We start from the raw sequence: 23,420 nt of genomic DNA, 5'->3' as shown, positions 1-23,420 counted from the left end.
GGTCAAGGTCGCTTCCAAGAGCTCTTCTGCTCCGAGGGCAAAGGAGTGCTGGGATTACAAGGGAAAGGCTAGCTTTGTGAGACAGGCGAGTTCGAGCCTAAGGCTTGGAAAGCCAGAACCTGAGAGGACAACAGGGTCATTTGTACATAAGACCATTCTTCTGTTCGGGGTACGGACCTCCAAATGATATGTGAGGTGTGCGTCTTTGGTAGGGGAGTGAGGCTTATAGGCCACCTCGCCACTGGCCTATCTGTGTCCTGGGTTAGAGGACAGCAGCCCGGCAGGGTGGAGACCAGAAAGCAGGGGGCTGAGCAGGTGAAATCTCCGTCATTCATTTTTACCTTAATGGCCTGCTCTTAGTGTGGGGGTAATGAACTAATAATTATGCCACCTGTGGCTTCAACTGTGTGGATTTTACTTCCTTTCTTGGGGTTGTGGGGAGCGCAGGCAGAGGTCTTGTTAAGGACTGGCTCATTTTTTTTTTTGCCAAGCTGTTTTGACCCTTTTTGTACCAAGCAGAAGAGGCAGTGTCCGGCCCAAGTTCCCTGCAGACTCAGGACTTGCCATGGAGCTGATCGCTGTCCCCAGTGGATACCAGCGGTGGCGAAGGCTCAAGGCTCGGAGAGAAGGCTGAGCTCACAGACATGGTGGCTGGAGCTGGAGGCCACTGGCACCCTCCTCTCACAGACCCAGACAACAGAGGCCAGAACAGGGTGGGCGAGTGCTAAGGGGCGGCTCAAAGCCAGTCGTGGTGGAGACGGACCGCAGCCCATGTCCAAATGCATGAGTGATTTTTGAGCTAAAAATCCAGTGCTTGTGTCGCCCCCTCATTACAAGGGACAACTGCGTGTGAGGACTTCACGTTTGCTGTATCCACCCTGCCCTGCCCTGCTCTGTGCCCCAGGAGACTGACCTCCACGCACTGCCCAAAGCCCTCCCTCCCGTTCTGCTTCTGGCTGGCTCTGAACAATGGTGAGTTTTGATGGGATATGGAAGAGAGGGGAGGGCAAAGCTGGGGTTGTCACTACCCCGCTCTCTCCCTCTGTGTGTCACTGGTCACCGGCAGCTGCTCCTTCAAGGGTGGCATTGAGCTCCTATGAATGGCATTCTCCCTCAGGATTTCCCTACACCTGCCCCTACCTTGTAACACAATCCCTTTTCTAACTCCCTCTGAATGACCTCATTTGGGAGTGCCGTCCACTTCCTGCCAAGACCCTCACTGACACAATCACTGGAAGTTCACTGGGAGAATCTGAAGATGGCCATGGATTTGCCTAACCCTATGGCTTTGACACTCCTTAGAAGCAACCTAAGCTCTTAGAGGGAATTTGGGGTTTGGAGAGGATGGACAACTCCGTGTTAGTTGCCTTTCTGTCCATATGACAAAAGCCCTGAGGTAAACAACAGAAAAAGGAGGAAATATTTATTTTGGCTCACGGTTCCAGAGATTTCAGCTCATGACCTGTGGCCTTTGGGCTTGTGGCGAGGCAGTATCTTCTGGCAAAGTGTGTCATGGGGGAAAGTGGCAGCCAGGAATCAGAGAGCCAGGGAGACAGGAGGGGCCTGCCCCAATGGCCTGACTCCCTTCCACTAGGCCCCACCTCCAGAAGGTCACATCCCCTCCCAATAGCGCCACCCGCTGGTGACCAAGCCTGAATGTGTGCCCTTCGGTGGTCATGAACCATAACAAACTCTGAAATAACCACAGGAACTAGTAAGAGCCTTTCCATTCTCTCTCTCTCTCTCTCTTTTTTTTTTTTTCATTCATCGTCATTATTGTTGTTAGTGTTAAAATATGAATGGCATGTGACTACCTTTTGGCTATAAGCAAATAAAACAATGCAGGTTGAGTAACTCCATCTCTCTTGCCTGGTCACCAGTCTTTCTCTGAGTGACCGTTAGGATGGCCCAGTACACTTTCTTCTGGTCTTTTTGAAGATATTTTTGCAAAAATATCACACATACACATACACACACACACACACACACACACAGTGAGCCCTGGTCTGAATACTGTGCCCCCTAATACTCACATATTGAAATCCTAGCCCCCAAGCTGATTCTATTAGGAGGTGAGGCCTTTGGGAGCTAATGAAGGCATGGGATTCATGACCTTGAAAAAGAGGGCCAAGAGAGCTCTTTTGTTCCTTCTGCTATGTGAGGACACAGCAAGAGGTCAGCATTTTGCAGCCCAGAAGAGGGCCCTCACCAAACCTGACCACGGTGATACCCTGACATTAAACTTCTGCCTCCAGAACTGTGAGAAATACGTCTCCATTGTTTATAACCTCTCAGCCTCTGGCATTTTGCTATAACAGCCTGAGCTGACGAAGCCCATTTAACCCACAGATACACACGAGTACCTTATTCTTTTTCCACTGTAGTATGATATTCCACACAATGGATAGATTATGAGCTGTTGAAACATTCTGCTGAGTCTGATGGGTAGATTTCTTGTAACTTCATTTTTACTAATAATATTGTAATAAATATTCTAATGTACACTGTCACTTGCTCTTGTATGTATGTGCACACCCTTACGCACATACAAATACACGCATGCACACATACATTCACACATTCACACACAAGTGGGTATTTCTGTGGGATAGATATTGAAATGTAGAACTCCTGGTTTAAAGGATATCTATAATTTAAATTCAGTGACTCTGTCAAATGAACCTTCAAGGAGGCTACACAAATAGTTTTTGAGAGCACCTTTCCTTATATCGTCACTGGCTCTGTATGATCAACCAGTTAGATTTTGCTGATTGTAAGGGTAAAAGAAATTGAAGTTAAAGCGTAAAAGTTAAAGGGTAAAAGACCGGGTGTTGTAAAAGTTTCTAAGCTGCAAGGTCTGAGTTAAAATGTAAAGGAGGTATTGTTAGGTTTCTATGTTACCTGCAAAACCTGAAATTTCGGTAGCTGTTAAGACAATGCTTAGAACCGCCCAGTAAACGTTTCCCCTGATTGTTTAATAACTGAAGGGGTCTGTGTGGTTGCACGCAGGCCTTGCAGGGCCTGAACCAATCAGTTTGAATGTGTACTCTCCTTAGGAATGACCTATCACTCCAGCCTGACCTGTTCCCGCCAATGAATGAACCAATCATGTTTAGGAGTTGTTATTCAATTTTCCCGCGCCTCATGATGATTTGTTCTGATGTATACAAAGCCCTCCGCCCTCCCCAAAAAGTGTACTTAAGCAGTGCTCAGCCCCTGCTCGGGGCTCTGGGCTGCTTTCCCTTCTTGAGTGAGCACAGAGCCCCAGCATGCTGGTTCAATAAATCCCCTTTTGCCAATTGCATGAGTGGTCACTTGGTGGTCTCTTTCTCCGACATTTCGCGGGACCCTTACACTGATCAGATAGAAAAATTAAGAAACATGTTTAAAATGCTTACCTCTGTAACTACTGTGAGACTAAGCATCTTTAACTATTTTGTTTTGTTTTGCCACTTGGATTTCTTTGGCCAGTTTTCTGTTTCCTTTCCTGGATGGAGTTCCATCCTCCTGCAGGCTGGCCATCTTTGACCCTGATGGACTCTTCAGATAGTCCTTGGTCTGCTTTTTGCAATTATACCCAAACTCAAAGGATATGATTTTGTCTGAGACATTCAGCAAGTTTCCAAAGAGAGTTAAGTTTAAGAAACAAAAGAAGAAAATCCAAGTCGTGTAACATTGGAGCATTTGTCCCTTATGAAGATTTCTATAAGTTTACATTATGTTGATATATTTATTTATAGGCAAATCTCTCACGCTCATTTATCTACATTTATCTGTCTATATATTGCTTTTCAAATTTTCTCTGATGTTTTCTGCCTTGTGTTTGTTCTTAGGGTAGGACGGTCCCTGAAGGCATTAAGGCCTGTGTCCTAAGGCCCTGGGGTAATAGTCATTGATGAAGGTCATGGAGCATCTTCAGCTTCTATTTATACTGTTTTAGTCAGCTTTTCCTTGCTGTGACCACAATACTTGTCAAGAACAACTTAGAGGAGGTCAAGTCTATTTGGGCTCGTGGTTTTAGAGATTTTTTAGTCCATGGTGGGCCAACACCATTTCTCTGGGCCCAAGATGAGGCAGCACATATGGCGGAAGGACACACTGCATCCGTGGCAGCCAGGAAGCAGAGAGTAGGAAGGGCCATGGAGCAAATGTACACCCCAAAGCCCCACCTTCCCAAGCCATGCCTCACCTGCCTACAATTACCAATCAATCAATAAAGGGAGGACGGACTGATCAGATTACAGCTCTCACAATCCAATCATTTCACCTCTGAACATTCCTGCATTAACACAGGAGTTTTGGGGAGATCCCTCATATCCAAACCATAACCTATATTGTATGTGTACACACACACACACACACACACACACACACACACTCATACACACACTATAGAGGCCCATGACCAACTAATGGTGGAGCCAGAACTGGAACCCAGGTCTTCTGATTCTCAGACCTGTATCTTTTCTTCAGTGTTCAGTTGATTTTTCTAATTTACCTTGGTCTGACTCGAGAGGCATGACTGGCCATGTACACACACTGGCAGCTCTCGACTCGGGTAGTGGCTTAGAGATGAAGCTGATGAGTGGAGGCGGGACTCGCCTCTGATGCGCTTGGATGGGAAGATGGCAGAGCCTTCAAAATGGCCTTGGAGCCTGTCATGAGTGAGATTGGGTGGCGAGCTTTCTATGTGCACTCGCAGGCTGTGACACTCAAGGATTCAACCAACGCTGGTCTAGATGTTGCTGAGGAGGTATTTTGTAGATGCAGTATCTACTGTCAGTGGTCCTTCAGTAAAGGACATGACCCTGGGTAATAGGTGGGCCAACCACTCAGTGGAAGGCCTTGGAAGCAAAAACAATTTTCCCAGAGAAGTGGGAATTCTGCCTCAACCTGCAGTGTCCATTCCTGAGCCTGCATCTGTGCCTGCCCTTCAGATGCCCGCTCACGACTACAGCAGCAACTCGCCTTGGGGATTTCAGAGTTTTCTGTTCCTGCCATTACGTGAGCCATGTCCTTAAAATAAAGCTCGTCATACATACAGTCAGCCCTCTCTATCCATGAGTTCTACATCTCTAGATTCAATCAAGAATGGATAGAAAATAGGCTTTCTAAATCCAGAAAACTCCAAAAAGCAAAGCTTGATTGTGTTGCATGCTCAGGAATACACTGAATCCACACAAATGAAGTGCTGTGCAGGCACGGAACTGGGACTTATGAGCAATCTAGAGATGACCGAAAGTGTAAAGGAGGAGGGGTGCAGGTTGAATGCAAATACTATGACATTTGGGGCAAGGGACTTGAGCATCTGTGAATTTTGCTAATCATGGCAGGGGTGGGGTCCTGGAACCATTGTCCCTTGGTTACCATGGAACAACTATGTGTATACACACATATGCGCGCGCGCGCGCACACACACACACACACACACACATACACACATCTCCTGCTGGTTTTGATTCTCAGGGGGCACCCTCTCTGATACAGAGATTTGGTACCTTGCCTATGTTTAAATGTTCGGAGAGGAGGCTGTAAGCCCGGAGGCTGCAGAGCAGAACCTCACAGAGCCATGCTGGCCCAGATCCTGCCTACTGCCCCTCCAGGGATTAATCTCAATTGGATCTACTGTCTGGCTTTCCTAGCTGGCTGGTCCCTGGCCCCCTTCCGTCCAGGAGGTAGATTGTCTTCGTTCCTTCTTGGGTCTGTGAATACCATCCCACGACAAGTCTGTGTCATCGCTGTGCACCCTTGGCATCTGCTCAGAAGCCCACGTCCACATGCCTGCCCCCTCTGACGCCTTCCTTCCCAAGCTGCTAGCCTCCGGGGTCTGTCAGCTGTGTTGATTGGGTCAGCTGCCGGAGTTGGCCACTTCTTCTTGCAGGAGCTTGAGGAAGGGCAGGTGAAAAGAAAGCAGGATAAGCCACCCATGATCCTCCGTTCGCCATTGGGCCATGGGCGGATGGTGCTCCCTCCCACGGCAGAGAAGCAAGGAGGGGAGAAAAAGTGCATCGGAAGAGATCTGCCCGTTAAAATCAAAACCAAACCAAACTAAGTAATGAAAATAAAACCTCTGAGGCTATGTAGCTCTGGGCCGAGGAAGAGGAGGAGGCTTGTCAGGGTAGGCCTGCACGGCTTCCTGTTTTCAGGCGAGCGGGGAGCATAGTGCAAACATCCTTCTTCATTTACGGTCTTTGTTCTTGCTCAGCCAGTGTGCTGTTCCATGGGGTGGCCTCGCGGGCGCATGCTCCGGGTTGCGTTATCTGCTTCACATCAAAAGAAAAAATGCATGAGAATGTGCTCGGAAGGGCTGGATTCTGCACACATGCCACTTAGGATCACAATCACGAAAGCTTGGGCTGGGACCTCGGGATTGTGTCTCTGTCCCTTAGACCTGTCTCCTCTCTGGGGCTGCATGTTAATGCGCTGGGCGCTAACCTGAGCGCCAGGGGACTCGCTCCCCAGCGGGTCCTTTAACGAACCCAGCTGGAGGCTGAGCGGTTCCATTTCTCCCGGGAACGTGATGACTAAAGATGACAAGATGAATTAGATGAGTAACCCATTCATCCAGCTCCTTCGAGCATCTCCTTTTCTCAGGCTATTCCAGTGGCTTCTTTTGCTGTCTCCTCCCAAGATCCAGAAAATCCATTACCACCCCTCTGCTTTGGCCCCAGAAAGTCCCAACTGATCCCAGTTTCCCCAGCATAGTTAAGGTCACTTTCCCCTTCTCAAAAGTCCTCTGGTTTGGATGACAAATTCGAGGCACTGTCTATGGGTTGCCCTTCTGCGCCACCGTTAAAAAAAAATTAGAGGCATTTCTAGAAGCTTAGACAGGGCTTGGTCCTGAGAAGGAGTCTTGGAAAGAAATGCTTATTATCAGACCAATTTGGCTATTCAATTATCTGGAATTTGAGGCCTACGGAAAGTCCAAGGCAGGGATCTGGGAACGATTGTGCTTGGCTTCCTGTGCAGCCCAGGAGTGGTTGGATTTGCAGGAAGAGCAGGCGACCAGAAGTGGATGGGGGTGGAGTGTGTGTGATATTGTCGCTCCAAGAAAAATTAGCCCCAGCTTTTAAATCCCATCAGCAAAGTGCTGAGGATTCAAGTCAAGGGTTTCATGCGAGAAATTGGGCCTGGGGAAAATGGCAGACTTGAGTTAAAAATACAAGTGTGAAAAGAATTGGTTTCTGAGCCTGGTATGTGGCAAGATGTTACCACATGTCTAGTGGCTGGGTAGCTCTCCATACATGTCATTTGTTTAGAATTTGGCACATTTCGGGGCCTATTTGCATGCCTTCTTCTTGCTTGGGGCTCAGAGAAATGGGAGGAAGGGAGGCCCGTATTATTATCTGGCTTCTTTACTTTTTAGGACAAGGAAATCTTTTCCAGGGCTGCACAGTTAAAGGGTGACCCAATCTAGTGACCCCCACTCTGAGTTCTTTCCACCCCTTTTACCACGGAGGCCGTTTGGAACTGGCCAAAGCACTTTGCATTTCTGGTAGGTGCTTGGACACCTGCTGCCAGATGATTTGCTTGTGGGACCAACGCTGGGGTTTGGACAGTTGGACAGTTTGCAATATCATCCCCAGACGGGCCAGGGGAGCTCGGCAGTGTTAGGAGATGGGTGTAGAGCTACTGTCGCAGAACTGATGTGCTAAGGGACCGGGCCCACTCGCTCCTGTTTCCGACCTGCGGGACTTCTGGCAGGCACACACCCAGAGGCAGGAAGCATGGAGTAGAGGCCAGGTCAGAGCTGTGTGCAGTGTGGCTTGAGCCCGGCCGCGGGGCCGCATTCTCACTACGTGATTGGGAACATGTGAAGGCAGGGCAATTGAACTGTGGGTGACCCCGCAGAGCAAGGAGGCTAATTAAAGCTCCTCTCCCCACACTTCAGTCAAGCCCCGCCTGCCCTTCCTCCTGATGGTGCTGCTGATAAGGAGGGATTGAATTTATGAAAAGAGATGAAGATGTTTGGATAAGCCGTGCTACCAAGGCAAGCTGGCCCGGCGAGTCAGGGCCTGACGGAGGAGCAGGGTGGCTGACAGCGTCGTTAGGGGCAGGCACGGAGGAGGGGAGGAAGGGGGAGAACCCCTGCTAAACACGACACCCGCAGGCCTTGCCTCCCGGATGCTCGCCTTCGAAGTTCAGGTGGAGGTTTGCTGAGAGCAGGCTCTGCAGGAGATGGCTGGGCTGTCCCCATGCCACCTGGCAGCCTATAGCTCCCAGACCTGTCACCCACTTCCTGTGTGAGCAGAATCAGCAGGAGAACATGGGAAAGGATGGGAAGCTAGGGAAGAGCGTCTCTCATCTAGAGGCACAGAGCAGGCCCTGGGCCAAGGACTTAATGTGCAGGATAGCACTTCACCATTTCATATGGTTATCATTTAGGCCCAGTGAGTTGATGTGGGAAGAGAAATTCAGAGAGGTCAGGTAACTTGCTCAAGGACACACAGCTAGTGTTTGAGAGATCTGGAATCAAAACCAAGAAAAAAATTAAAAACAACAGTAACAAAAAAGCGAAGCAGCAAGACTCTGTAGTCTTTGTTTCAAATGAATAAACTCCAAGCCAGTCTGTTGGCAAGGTGGGGGTCCCAGAGTGTCTCCTGGGAATGGAGGCTGAGTTCCAAAGTTTACGTCAGGTAGCCTCCTTTTGGCCAGTTGGCTCCTTATCTGCGCTGCTCCTCTGGCCTGCTAGTGGCTGCTAGGAGCTGGGGCTGGCTGTGGACTGGGGACTCTTCCACCCCGAAGCCCTCGGCACTGGCTATGGAAGCACCAAGCTTCCAAGATCTTTGGCGTGAAATGCCCCAGCCTCTGCCGCCTCCGGCCCCAGGGCACCTGGGGCTCTCAGCCTGCTCTCCTGGTCTGGCTCCTGTGTTTCCTAGTCCTGCCTGCCTGGGGCCACGGTGGCTGCCAGCTTTGCTTCTAGACACACCTGCCGCACTGAGCCCGTGAGTCACAGGTGCGGGATGGAGGCCTCTGGTGTCTGAAGGGGGCTGTGTCCCTGAGGTTGGAGAGGGGCTAGGGGAACCGCAGGCCTGTTGGCGTGAGCCTGGTACACTCCAGGGGACGGATATGTCACTTTCTAAATGAAAGTCATGCTGGGAAGGAGGGAGGAGAGGTGGGACCTGTGTTCAAGTTGTCCTAACTTGAGTATCTTGGGTTTCAACCTCCTCCTGTCTCCCAGAGGCCAGCTTCGAGGAGAGGCCAGTGAGCCACAGGGACTCCCCTCTGGGACAGCCCTTCCCAAATAGAGTCCCCTCCCCCACCGCCACTTTTCCTGAGTGAAGACTCAAAACCATTTGAACGAACCAATCCCATGGCCAGTGTGTTGCCGCCGATTCCGGGCCCTGAGGATATGGAATCCATTATTTTCAACACCAGAGTTTCCATGGGTTTTCCCTCTTTTGGGAATGCCTTTCACCAGAAAGACCTAACTATGAGCCAAATCATCAGGACTGGGACCGTCTGGTCTGGCCGAATGCAGCTGAAGCAGGGAGGGAATAGGAAAGCAATGCCAGGGTGTAGGAAATGCCCATGTGCTATCGGACGGCACCATGCTGGTCAAATGCAAGGCACGGTGTCCATCAGCCCAGGTCACGGAAGTCAACCGTTCAGACGTGGTTTTAATGTTGGTCATGGTGCCCAGAACTCATTTCATTAGTGTCAGTTTAACAGTTGGTTACATGGGCCAGGGGTAATATTAATGATTACTGTTAGTTAAGCGGACACGAGCTTTTACATAAAGTGCCGCGGGCAGGCAGACTCTGGCAGTGGCTGTCTCGGCAGTGCCCCTCTGTGCCACCTGCCATAGGCAGGGGTACCCAGAGAGTCCCAGGAGAACCAAGCATAAAGATCCCTGTGGAACAGTGGGTCTGGCTGGGCCTGGCCTGGAGTTCAGCCCAGGAGGCCCTTGGAAGGGTTAGCTGCCTCCCTTTGGGGCTGAGTCACTGTCTGAGCAAGACCTTTCTCTGCAGAACCAGAGACGGGCCCAGAAGGCAGCTCCCCAGATCCCCCGAGAAGTAGAGAGAGCAGCCCCCGGGCCTCCATCCCTGGAAGGAAGCCGCCCCGCCCGAGCAGTCTGAATTGGGTTTTCCTTGTGCCAAGAGGGGAATGCCCACCAATGATTTACACAGACATTTATAGAAAGCATACAGGTTTACTCATTCATAAAATGGAAGAACAGTGTGTTTTTCGCCCTGGCTGGGCTCTGGGGCAGCTCTCAGGGTAGTGTGGCTGATTGTAATCATTTCCGGACATGCCCTGATTTGCCCACGGGGAGAAGGCCAAGGTTGCATGGGAACAGGCTGCAGATGGGGCCCTGAGCATAGCACAGGCCGCCTGCCCCATGGAGCGGAGCCAAACTGAACTGCTAGCAAGGGTCCCCTTCTGACGCTGGCCCCCAGCCCTCCCCGGCCCCCTAGACACTCTCCGACTGGTGGGTAGGCTGTGCCCTGGCCGAGAGGGCCACCTTATGAACCCCAGGAGGAAGGGGTTCCTCTGGCACTGTTGGGTGGTCTGGACAGGGTTCTGTGAAGCCTGGCCCAACTGCAGGGGCAGCCCAGCAAAGCCAAGTTTGGGCCTCCCTTCCCCGAGCAGCCAGTGCCAAGCCGGCGATGACTCACCATGCCAGTATCTTCCCATGTCTGTGCCCAGCAGCCTGGCCTGTGGGCCTGGCGGGTGGGCAGGCAGCGGAGAACCAGTTTAGTCAGAAGCCACAAACCGAAAGATAGTGATTTGATTCCGATGCTGTTCTGACCCCAGCTCAGGATGCCAGGAGCCGTGGGCTGGGCTGTGGTGGTGGGTGTGTGACCAGCAGATCTGGTGAAAACCAGTTCTGAGCCACAGGCACAGTGGCCTCTTCTTTACAACTGAAGGCCCAGGAACTTTGCTGAACCATCCCTGGAGGAGCCATGCCAGAAGCCCTCTGCCATGGGACTCCCAGGGACCCACGGGAGCCCTGGGCGCAGGAAAAACAGAAGCAAAGGGGAGAGGGGAAAGAAAGGGTGGGCAAGGGGCAAAAACTGATCTCTGCTTGGCCCGCCTGACAAAATTCTGCGGACGGCGCTGCTTAAACAACAGGTGCTTATTGCTCACTGTTTTGGGAGGTCAAGCTCAAGATCAGGGTGCGGGCAGAGTAGGTGTCCTCCGAGGTCTCTCTCCTTGGCTGCACGATGGCTGCCTTATTACTGTGTCCTCACGTGGCCATCTCTGGGCATGACCAAGTCTCTTCTTATAAGAAGAGCAGTCACCTGGATTGAGGCCTACCCACATGACTTCATGTCGCCTTCTATTCTTTAAAGGCCCAACCTCCAAACTCAGTAGTGGTTTCCGTGGATCAAGGGCTTCCCTGGCCAGGCACGGGGCTAACCATACATAGCCCAGAGATATAGGTGTTATCATCCCTATTTACAGAGGAAATTGAGGTTCATGGATGTTGAAGTAGATAAATCAATGTTCCAGTTACCTGATTCTGAAGCCCCAACTTTCTTTTTTTTTTTGGGGGGGGGGGTACTGGGGATTGAACACAGGGCACTTAACCACTGAGCATATCCCCAGCGCTTTAAAAAAGTATATTTTATTTAGAGACAGGGTCTCACTGAGTTGCTTAGGACCTCGTTAAGTTGCTAAGGCTGGCTTTGAACTTACATCCTCCTTCCTCAGCCTCCCAAGCTGCTGGAATTATAGGAGTTTGCCACCACACCTGGCCAAAGCTCCCACTTTTAAGCAAAAAAAAAACAAAACAAAACAGCAAGGCTACAGGAAGGAAAAAGTATAAGGGTTCAGGTTATATAGTGCTGGTGACCACAATCCTCTGCAGACTCTTGGTGGCCCTGTGGCCTCCTCTTTTTGCTTAAGTGGAAATGGAGACTCAGGACTAAACACACTCCCTACAGTCCTGTTTTGAGGGACAGTCAACGCTGCATGCCTGTTTGGACCATCCTCTGACCAGCACAGACTGACCACGTGAAGGCCGATAATCTCCTAATCCGCAGGACATGCCCTCTTTCTGACCCGGGGGAGAAGAGCGGGTGTTGTGCCTGTCTTGCTTGGATGGGTCCCCTTTGCACCGCGACACCTGATGCCCCCAGACTTCCTGCTCTGGGTGGGATGCTCCCCCTGTACAGCTGCCCTGCCCTCTTCTGAATCTTGAAGTTGCTTTGACAGGACCGAGGGCACAAAGCAGTGCCCACTGTTGGCTTTTGGGTTCAGCCATAGGCTCATGCAGCCTGATTAGGAAGCCTTCTATCAGTGTGAGAGCCCAGGGTGGGCAGCCAGTGGGGACCCATATGGGTACAGGCGCACTGTTGGGTGTGTGAGGCAAGCTGGGTGAAGAAGTCCCTAGAAGTGGGTGCCCATGTGACTTCACCTTCTGGGGTCCCAGGGCAGGGGACCATGGTCTTAGGCAGGTTTCCTGGCTTTTAGGACTTTGGTTTTGCCATCTGAAAAATGCAAGTGGAAACACCTCATGCAAGAATTCTCCACGGGAGGATCCATGGCGGGCAGGGAGCAGCGTGTGGCAGAGATGGACAGCTCAGGCACCGGAGAGGAAGACGGTAAAGCGGACCCTTGTGTGGAGGCTGCTCAGCCCTACACGGAAATCCACAAACATTCCAAGAATGTGGTATTTAGAGCTTCATGTCTCTGCCCTGTGTCTCTAAAGCCTTCAATCTCAGCTCCAAGAGGCTGCTCTGAAAGAGAAAGGCAAACTAGCCCTTTCCACGGAGCCCCCATAGGAGTTTTTTACACTCCCAGAAGGTCTGTTTTACACAGGACTCATCAGCGCCTTGACAAAGTGCATTCGCTTCCCCCCCAGGATGGTGGAAAGGGCCAATGGGAGCTTCCTCTGTGACCTTGAAACTCTCTGTCCTTCTAGATGCTTCTGCAGCCTCCGGGTTCCATGGGAACCCCCAGGACAATAAGGCCACTTTTATGACAATTATGAAAAAATCACATAAATTTTTAAAAAAGAATGAGGTCTTGTTAACAAGGACCCAGAAACCAGCTTGAAAGGGGATCCCATTGGGCAAATCTGGCACAAGTTTGAACACCAACATAATTTAATACAGAAAAAAAAAAATTGTTAAGTCATGAAAAACAGGAAGTTATGGATCCTTGTGAATGATATAGATAGATGATAGACACATGGGGGAGAAGGGTGGATATCTTAGTCCGTTTTCCATTGCTGTGACAAGATACCAGAGTAAAATAAATTAAAATGAGAAAAGATTTATTTTGCTCATGGTTTCAGTGCACGGTTTTGGGCCCCATCATTGCAGGCCTGGTGGTGAGGTAGACCATCATGGCGGGGAGCACATGGCACAAGAAGCTGCTCACCCCAAGGCAGTCAGGAAGCAAAGAGAGAGGAAGAGGAGGGTGGGGCGTCCCAATATCCTCTTCAAGGGCATCCCCCCAAGGATCTACTTCCTTAAATTAGGCTCACTTCCTAAAAATTTACCACTTCCCAGCAGTGCATTCAGCTATGAATGGATGAACCCATTGGCTCATCAATGAATGAATCCATTGGTGAGGTCAGAGCCCTCAGGATGCAGTGACCTGCTAAAGTCCCTGTCTCTGAACACTGCTGCATTGGGGACCAAGTCCTCAACACATGAGCTTTTGGGGGATCCAAACCCTAACAGCTGGCATTCACTAGTAGAACACTAAGGGCTGACAGTAGTCTCTCACCATGCACAAAAATCAACTCAAAATGGATCAAAGACTTAGGCACTAGAACAGAGACCTTGTGCCTAATAGAAGAAAAAATAGGCCCAAATCTTCACCACATTGGCCTAGGATCTGACTTCCTTACCAAGACTCCTAAAGCACAAGAAGTAAAATCAAGAATCAATAAATAGGATGGATTCAAATTACAAAGCTTTTTCTCAGCAAATAAAACAATTATTAAAGTGAGGAGAGACCCTACAGATTGGGAGATTATCTTTACCACATGTGCCTCCGATAAAGCATTAATCTCTAGAACATATAAACAACTCACAAAACTTAACACCAAAAAAAAAAAAAAACACAAAAAAACACAAATAACCCAATCAATAAATGGGCTAAGGAACTGAACAGACACTTCACAGAAGAATAAATATAATTGATCAACAAATATATGAAAAAGTGTTTAACATCTCTAGCAATTAGAAAAATGCAAATCAAAACTACTCTAAGATTTCATCTCACTCCTGTCAGAATGTCAATCATCAAGAATACAGGCAACAGTAAGTGTTGGTGAGGATGTGGGGGAAAAGGCACACTCATACATTGCTGGTGGGACTGCAAATTGGTGTAACCTATGGAAAGCAGTATGGAGATTTGCTCAGAAAACTGGGAATGGAGCCTCCGTTTGACCCAGCTATCCCTCTCCTCGGTCTATACCCAAAGGACTTAAAAACAGCATACTACAGGGACACAGCCACATCAATGTTTATAGAAGCACAATTCACAATGGCTAAACTGTGGAACCCACCTGGATGCCCTTCAATAAATGAATGGATAAAAAAACCGTGGTATATATGTACAATGGAATATTTCTCAGCTTTAAAGAAGAATAAAATTATGGCATTTTTTCAGTCAATGGCTGGAGTTGGAGATATAATGCTGAGTGAAATAAGACAATCCCACAAAACCAAAGACCAAATGTTTTCTCTAATATATGGATGCTAATTCACGATAAGGTGAGGTGGGGGGAGCACTAAGGAAGAATAGCATTACCTTAGATTAGGTAGAGGGAAGTGATGGGAGGGGAGGGGAGGGGATGTGGGGATAGGGAAGAGAGTAGAATGAAACAGACATTATTACTGTACTGTATATGTGTGACTGCAGGACCAGTGTGATTCTGCAACATGTACACTCAGAAGAATGAAATCATGTCCCATCTATGTGTGATATATCAAATTGCATAAATGCATTCTACTGTCATGTGTAACTGATTACAACAAATAAAAAAATAAAAAAAAGAATCAGTGGAGTAGTGGAGTCCAAAAACCACCATTGTGAACTATCTTGGTGAAAACTGGATCAGGTAAGAGTCATCCGTGAATTGGTAGAAATTTTGTTGAGGATCAGGATATTTGCCTCATCTGAAGCTGGATCCTCTCTGGCTGCTTATTATTTGCAAAGGAAGAAAAACACAAAACCAGAAAAGCAGGGACCTTGGGAATGTCTTGGCCAGGTGATCAGAATCATCATCACCCACGAGGGACAGATGACCTCCTGCATCCTGGAAGGACACCTATGCGACACCGGCAGCCATGCACAACATGGTCTGTTCACAAGGTCCCCGCAAACGCCCAGGAGGGACATTTGACTAAGAGAAAAGGAGATGTTTTGGGCCTGTACTCTTTTTAAAAAAAGTCAGTGTCATAAAAGATTAAGAAAGAGAGCCAGGGCACCCCCATGCAACGCTTGACTCGAGTGGAATTCTGTGCTGGAGGGCAACCACAGCACCACGGAAATTATTTGATTAACTGACAAAACTGGAATGCGGACAGAGAGGCAAATTTGGGAGGCTGATTGCTGCACCGTGGTTATGTCGAGAACATTGCTATTTAAAGGACGGCGACATATGTAACTCACCCTTCAATGGTTCTTGCTCTGTGCACATCCATGGAGAAGGAAGGAGTGAGAATTAATGGGGTAAAACGTCAGCAATAAGCAACTCTGGCAAAAGGTTCTGTGGGCATTTCTTTGGATATTTCTGCAACTTAATGGGGCTTTGAAAATTTCCCAAAGAAAAGTCAAAACAAAACAAATAGCACAGCACCGTCACTTTGGCGTGCTGTATCAATTCTGACTGACACTGAGAAAAGATGGGCATCTAGTTGGCAAAATGACCAACTCTGCTGCTCTGCCGTCCCCACCCGGCTGCTCAGTGCCAGCTTCACCCCAGTGTCTGGTTGAGGCTCGGGCAGGTTCTGCTGCTCTAAGTGCTTTGTCCTCCCGGCTTTTGCTTGTGTTTCAGAACTCGTTTTAGAATCACCTCCTCCGTGAAGCCTCCCTGGACTGCTCTAGCTCACTGTAGATTTCCTAAATATATCAATGTCCGTGTGTGGTAATCTTTGGTGCTGCTTTTAGATATTTCCAGCTCTTCGCCTAAGGTGAGTACATTAGGACTGTATTTCTTGGCCCCTGGGGATTGGGGAAGTCATGGCAGAAGGGAGGTGCTGCTTGAGGGCTAAGCTCTCCTTTTCCTCTTCCATGGTGACTGGAGATTCCATCAGGGGCTACTCCACCAACCTGAGTCAGGAGGGCCAAGCCTGGACTTAGGACCGCTAGCTGACTGGGCTAGCGGGTGTGTAGGAGAAAGTGGGCTCACGTTATTTTACACCATGGCGGTTTTTTCTCTTAGCATAAACCAGTCTGCTCTCTATAGAGGTCTTTATATGTTATTCCCTCTACTTGGAAGGTCCCCCATCCTTCCACCTGGCAGATTGCTCTTCATCTCCCAAAGCCCTTTTTGGGCATCACCTCCTTGCTAATGTCCTCTAGGGTGACGATCACCTTTCGAGGTGCTCCTTGTGTTTGGTCATTTGATACATCGTGTGTTTACAGTACACCAGGCATATGCAAGGTGACATCCATACTGCCACAAGCCTGCCTTCCTGGGGCTTTGCTGGGGACCGGTGTGTGTTTGCAGCCACAGTCTCCTTCCCTTGATGTAGGTGCCATGAGCCCAGCACGGCTGGGCCTGTTTCTGCACTTGGAGGGATGGGGGAAGCGGTAAGGATCTGCTCAAGTACAGGTGTGCCCCCTTCCCGCCCTGGCCCGCCACACTTGTGTGTACCATTTGCATGGTTTTCACAACCTGTCTGTCTCCCTTCCTGGATCGAAAGCCCCAGAGAGAGGGCCCTGCTGTCCTTGGTGTGAGCGAGGGCAGGGTGGAGGGGGCCTGGAGTGTGCTTGGGGTGCATCAGGCATCTGCAGAGATCCTGCTCAGAGGTCGCGGGGGATTGGGCAGGAGGTTATCACGAATGCATTTCAACATCGTCATTTCTACTGATGCAGTAACCAGGGGACGCTGAGACCAAAGGCTTTCTATCCTCATGTGCTACTTTGGTGTCCTGGGCTTGTCCCTGGATGTGAAGAGTAGACTGGAGATGGTCTTGGGTCTGCTCCAGTTCTCTGGTCGCTCTCTGTTGGTCATTGGGCTGGTCTCTCCCCTTCTCTGGGCTTTGATGGGGATCTTTGCTTCTCTATTTTTTCAAAGACAACTTGTAAGTGGGTCCGTTTGGGACAGAAAGACTCCAGAGAGACCCTGTGGTGAACTGAATTTCTTTGCAATGGCAGGGACACAAAAGCTCTGACCTGGTCTGAGCCCGTGAACCCACTGTCCTGTGGCCTGAGCTCCTGGGTACATTGGTGGCATTTGGGGAGAGACTTGAGAGCACAGTTTCCAAAAGCCCTGCTTCCCAGTCCCAAGAGAAAAGCTGGCAGAGGAGGGCCGCACCCCCTCGCCCGCCCCCTGCGTGGCCGCAACACTCCAGCAGGCTCTCTAATGAGCCTGCACCCCTCCCGGAGAAAGCTGGGGGCTTGTTTGCTTCTCCTGGGAGCCTGGCACAGAGCCCTCGATGCTGTCATTGTATTTGGGGACAGATTCCCTTCCCCCAGCGCCTTAAGTGGCTCACACCACTAGGCTGGGCAGCTTTGCCCAAACCGGGCTCTCACCCTGAAGCCTCCAGAGTGTGTCCCCATCCCTGAAGCTGCTGACGGCAGCAGAAAGCAGTTCCACTGGTTGCATGTGAGCGTGCGCCTGGTCTGTCCAGAAAGTTCTCAGGCTGGGTTGGGGGAGCCGATGTGTAGACGGTTCATTCACGAGTTGTTGTTGGTTGGTGTTTCTCTTCCAAAGGAGGCGGGGGTGTGGTCACAAAATAAATCTTAGTTGTTTTTTTTTTTTTTTTTTTCCTCTTCTCCCCAAAGAAATCATTGTGTTGAAATGCAGGGAGAGTCTGAGCTGATGACATTTTTATGGGCCTGCTGCTAGTCAAGACTGTAGCGTGGGCCTGGGCCATCCAGAGGGTTGGTGGATCCCCTGCTCTCTCCCCATTGCCGCCCCCCACCCCTTTCTCTCCCAGCAATACAACTTCAGTTCAATACTTGTCTAGAATTCTCAGTGGGGCTACCTAGGCGCAAGGGGGTGGGGGCGGGGGAGATGACATCATGTCCTTGTGATCTGATTGGCTGCTTCCAGGCTTCAGGAATGATATCATCTCTGCTCCGGCCTCCCCACCCCCCTTCACTTGCCGTCCCTCCCAGGCCAGGCAAGTGCCCCCACCCTGGGATGCCCCGTTGCCTTGGAGACCACAAGTTTTCCACCTCGTTGTCTGAAGGAATGGTAATTCATTATATGTGTGACATGGGGGTAGAGGGTGCGGGGAGGGAGACCCCAGCTGCAGGGTTGTGAGCGAAGGTTGTGGACAGGAAAATAATGAACAAACATGTGCCACGCACGAGAAGCCATCAGAGACCATAGGGGTGGGGGAGGTCACGGTGGATGGCCCTTAGGACACGGAAAACTGAGGACGGAATTCTAAAAAAGAACAAGGAGTGACCCAAGTATTGTTCAAAGTAGCCACCCCCTCTGGGACAGCTCATTGGGAAGATTTGGGAACAAGGATTGGGAGGTGGGAGCTGTGTGGCTCTTTGGAGGAGAGGCCACCCTCTCCCCATCCTCCTGTGGAGACCCCCTCCTGCCACAGCTTTTCTCGGGTGCCAGTAGTTTCTGGAAACAATGAGCCAGATAAGGATCCCTCCACCTCCAAAACAGAGATTGCAGGTGTCTCCAGGATGGAGCACCAGTCACTTCCCACTCTGTAGTCTGTCCCCAGCGGACCAAGGCCAGAGGGAAGATTGTCCTGGGGTGGTTGTGCTGTGTTTCTGCACCTGGTTGGTGTTCCAAGGACCTGCCAACTGACTGCATCCTCAGATGGTGTTCAGGGGGCATATTTCAATCCTGACTCCAACTTCCTGGGGACAGTTTAGGGGCAGCACGACAGTTTTGGTCTCACCCTGCCTCCTGTCCAGGCTCCTCCCCTCTGTCTCTCCCTGAGACATGTGTCCTTAGGCAATCTTGTCTTTGTGTGGACATCACAGGAGGCACTTATGAAAGCCCACATGGTCTATGTCCCTCACTCCACATGAGACACAGTAAACTGAGATGCAGGAGGTGCTGCTGGCACTAGCAGTGCTAGGGGTACACTCTAAAATAACAGTAAAACGTACAGCTGTTGAACACAGCCCAGCAACACAGTCACTTATTATCATCACCAAGTATCACTACTGGCCATGATTGCATTGCTATGCTCTGTTATGATGGACAGCCAGGTAGGTTTGCTTTTACCATCACTACAAACATGAGTGCTGCATTGCCTTGTGACTTGTGGTGGCTAAGATGTGACTAAGTGACAGGTGTACTTCACCTCCATTATGATGTTGTGGGACCATGGTCATATATTCAGCTCATTATCAGCAGAAACACTGTGAGGGTACATGGTCTGCTTGTTTATGTAATCCACATTTACACACTCACACACGCAGACACACGTGCATATACACATTGGGTCTGCACAAATGTGTACTTCTATACAGATACACACACATCCATACCCATGTCTTTGTGTATGTGTGATTGCATTTCCCTATTTTTGTTCTAGAAATTTCCAAATGTTTTGCAGTGAGAAGTTATTACAAATATAATTGGGGGAAAAAAAGCTATTTAAAAAAAATGGTCATTAGGCAAGATGTTCCAAAAGACAGATGAATGTAACTTCCAAGATGAGGTAACCGGATGTCTGTCAGCTCAGAGAAAACAAGGTACACATTTGTCCCCAGTGGGATGGTGACGTGAACACCTCTGCCATCCTGTGGCTTCTCTTCCCTTCTGCTTGGCCTAATTTCTTGGTTTGAAAGGGAAAGCAAATTTCTAAATACTAGGAATGGAGGTGTTCTTGAGTAGCTTTCTGATCTACCATGCTCCCATTTGACTTGAAAAGTGAATATTAACCCAAGATATCTGAAGGTCACCACCTCAGAACCCAGGTGCCCAAAACCCAAGTCATAACTTCCCTGAATTGTCTCTTACTACCCTCTAAAGTTCCTTATCTACCCATAGAACCACTGTTTTTATCCAACATAGAAAACTTGGAGTAATTTTTTATCGATCCCTGTGCTCTGTCTCTAAGAGACTCATTGAGAAGAGTGCATCTTTCCTTCCAGTTGGGTCCCTCTGTTCATCCTTCACACCTTCCTACAGTCCACTTCCAAGCCATGTCCTTTGAATTCCAGCTAAAATGCCATGTCCCTCATTTCCTTGACCATTTCTGCTTTACTGGTAAACATCCAATCTGAATTCCAACAGAATGCATGCACCAAGGTTGACATCAATCCTCTTGTCCACCTTGTCTTGCAGTCTTATATTACTTGGGGGATTAGGGTTGGTTTCTCAACCGGTCCACAGGACTTGATGAGGTCATATGGAAGAAGCTCAATATGACTTACTGGTTAAACAAGAGGAAACCACTTCCTCCCTTGACCAACCATGCTGGCACTTCACTCTCTCTTCCCTCTGTAGGTATTCTCCCAAGAACCCGACCCAAATGACTACTGTTTAACTTAACTTTTGTTACTTGCATTCCTTAGCAGTCTAATTCCTCATCTGTTCTTGTCCTTGAAGATTCTGATTATTCTATCTCTTTTTGTTGTTGTTGTTGGTGTTAACTCTAGAATTTAATTATTTTCTTAATAAATATTGATTTATTTGGAAAGCAAGATAGTCTAACGTCTTAAGAGTGTTGCTTCTGGAGCCGGATTGCCTAGATCAGGAATCCAATATGGTAGCCACTGGGTCACATGCAGCCAAGTAATTCAAATACAATATAGTTAAACAAACTAGCCACTTTTCAAAGAATCAGTAGCCACATGTGGCCAGTGGTTACCTATTGAAAAGTCCAGGTACAGAACATGTCTGCCACTGCAGAAGGACCTGATGGACAGAACAGGCCATATCCATATTCCAACATGGCCAATCATCATTGATGTGACCTTAAGAAGAGTATTTGACTTGGGGGGATAATTTTTCATAGTCCCTATCTCCTTGAGTTGTTTGAGTCTTGAATAAGTCTCTAGAGAACAGTGTCTAAAACAGTCACCACTCAATCATAGCTGTTGTGATCTACACTAGGCCTGCCTTGCACCTATGGGTTCATCTCCATCTCCGCGGACCCCTGTAGCATTTTATTTTTTTGGTTACAACATTCTCAGTGTCTCCTGCAGAGGATCCTCTTTTATTGACAGCATTATCTGAACAGAAAGTATCTATGGAGCCCACTTTCTTACTGACATCTAAATTACTTTACAAAACCATAAGCAGTCCTTATAAGTAAGCAGCTCTTTATGTGGGAACTGGAAGGGGCTGTGAGGTCAGGGTGAGCCCTCAAGGCCTCTAGACTGGACCCCTAGTCTTGGTCCCCACCAGGCTAGGGGAAGCTCTTTTTCTCCCTTGGATCTGGGGCAGCAAGTGGAGTAGACACTAAAATGATGTCCAATCAGCCTGAGCATTCTTCACTGCTGAGCTAATGAGCCTGCGTGACTAAATGACCATTAGACGGAATGTTTGTGTGAACTGCAATAGAAAGGTTCCTGTCGACTTCCTGAAAAGGAAGATAATATATCTAAATAGCTTCCTGTCTCTTTGCTGCCAAGCAGCAGCAAAATAGATTCTCCAGTAGGGAAATATTTAGCACGTTGGGTGCACTCAGCCCCTCCCTGTTGGGAGGAGTGAAGCGGGCGGGGAAGTGAGCTGGCCACAGATGCCCCTGATATTTGGAGGCACATGTGGCAATTTCTTAGCTGGAGATTAGGAAGGCATGGGGGAAGGGCAAGGCGTCAAGGAGCATGGGACAAAGTTGGGACAGCTTTTTAGGCTGCTTTGCTCACCTTGGCATGGTGTCTTCGGGGCCCAGAGCAGTCTTTGCCTGGGTTCTTAGAAACCTCAGTTCGTGTCCTAGCAGGAAAGGGAAGAACAGACGGCTTCCTGCCTGCCGGATTGCTTCCAAGCCCCTGTGTGTGTCTCTTTGGAAGACTTTTCCATTGCTATTAAAAACATGTTTGGGGGCTTTACTTTAAATGGAAACTGCAATTTAACAGGCAAACCACAAGATGGAATCCAGAAAAGCCCCTCGTTCCATTTGCTGGGGCTGAGAACGGGCAGTGCGTGAGGTGGTCCTGTCTCAGAGCCCCACTTCCTGAGGTGTTGCAATGGGGTGAGGGGCGGGGGTAGGAGGAAGCACAGAGTGTACCTGTCCACGCAGCCCTTCCTGGCTGTCCCTGGGACTAGCTCCTATGGGTGAAGCTAGCTGCCCAAGGCTCAGCTTTGGGGAAAATGCTCCAGCTAGGAGCAAGGGTCTCTCAGCACCCCTCCAAGTATTCTTTTCCCAACTCCCTGACCCCAGGCTACACAAAGCCCCTCAGTGACTCTTGTTGGGATCCAGACCAGAGATAGGCAAATATTTCTTTAAAGGCCAGAGTAAAGAGCGTTTGAGGTTTTGCAGGTCTAGAGGCAATATGGAGGCTATGATAGAGGTACTTCCATAATCATTTAGAAGTGAAAAATAAGTGCCAAACAGGGAGCATCTGGGTTTGGCCTGCGGGCTGCAGTTTGCTGACCCCCGATGGAGGGTGCAGCATGAATAATTGTTGTCTCATGGACAAGAAATGTCTATTTCTAGCACATAGAACTTACTGTGTGCTCAAGGCTGTCCTGGATGCTGGGGACAAAGATGAAAAACAAAGCAAAACAGAGCCAACCACAGGCTGTCCTTTCTAATACTTCACTTTCTAATGAAATGACAGATTTAGGAAAAGATTGTTAGGATACAAGGCCATAGGTAAGTGCAGGGGTGCAGATCTTCACAAGGATGAGGCTGAGGAGGGGCATCCAGCCCCGCTGTGGCATGCGCAGGGTGTGTACGTGTGCAACAGAGAGAATAAGTGCCCTGTTGTGGCCATTTCAAATCAAATTTCAGTTGATTAAAATAAAAGGGAATAATTCAGTGGCACTGATCACATTTTAAGTGTCAGTAGCTACTGTAGCGGAGAGAGAAGGGAAGAGACAGAGGAGGGGTGACGAGGGAGGAAGGAGGGCTTCCTGGTTTAGGGATTACCAATTCTTTTGGACCCATGGAGTGGAACAGGAATTACTGGCTGAGGCAAAGGCCCCAGCAAGGCAGGTCCTCCCTGGCCAAGGGGTGCAGAGGCAAAGGGATGGTGGTGGGAACAGCCTGGGACTCTGGGAGTGAGCAATGCAGGCCAGGGAGGAGCTGGGTGGACACTGGTGGGCGGCCGGACTGCAGAGTGGGCCCTGTCAGCCCAAGTTCATTCTTGCCTGGTCTAAGAGGTCACTGGGGGACTCGGGATCCATTACC

This window comes from Marmota flaviventris, chromosome 17 (assembly GCF_047511675.1).
Source record: "Marmota flaviventris isolate mMarFla1 chromosome 17, mMarFla1.hap1, whole genome shotgun sequence".
NCBI classification, from domain to species: domain Eukaryota; kingdom Metazoa; phylum Chordata; class Mammalia; order Rodentia; family Sciuridae; genus Marmota; species Marmota flaviventris.
This window is presented reverse-complemented; position numbering follows the sequence as displayed.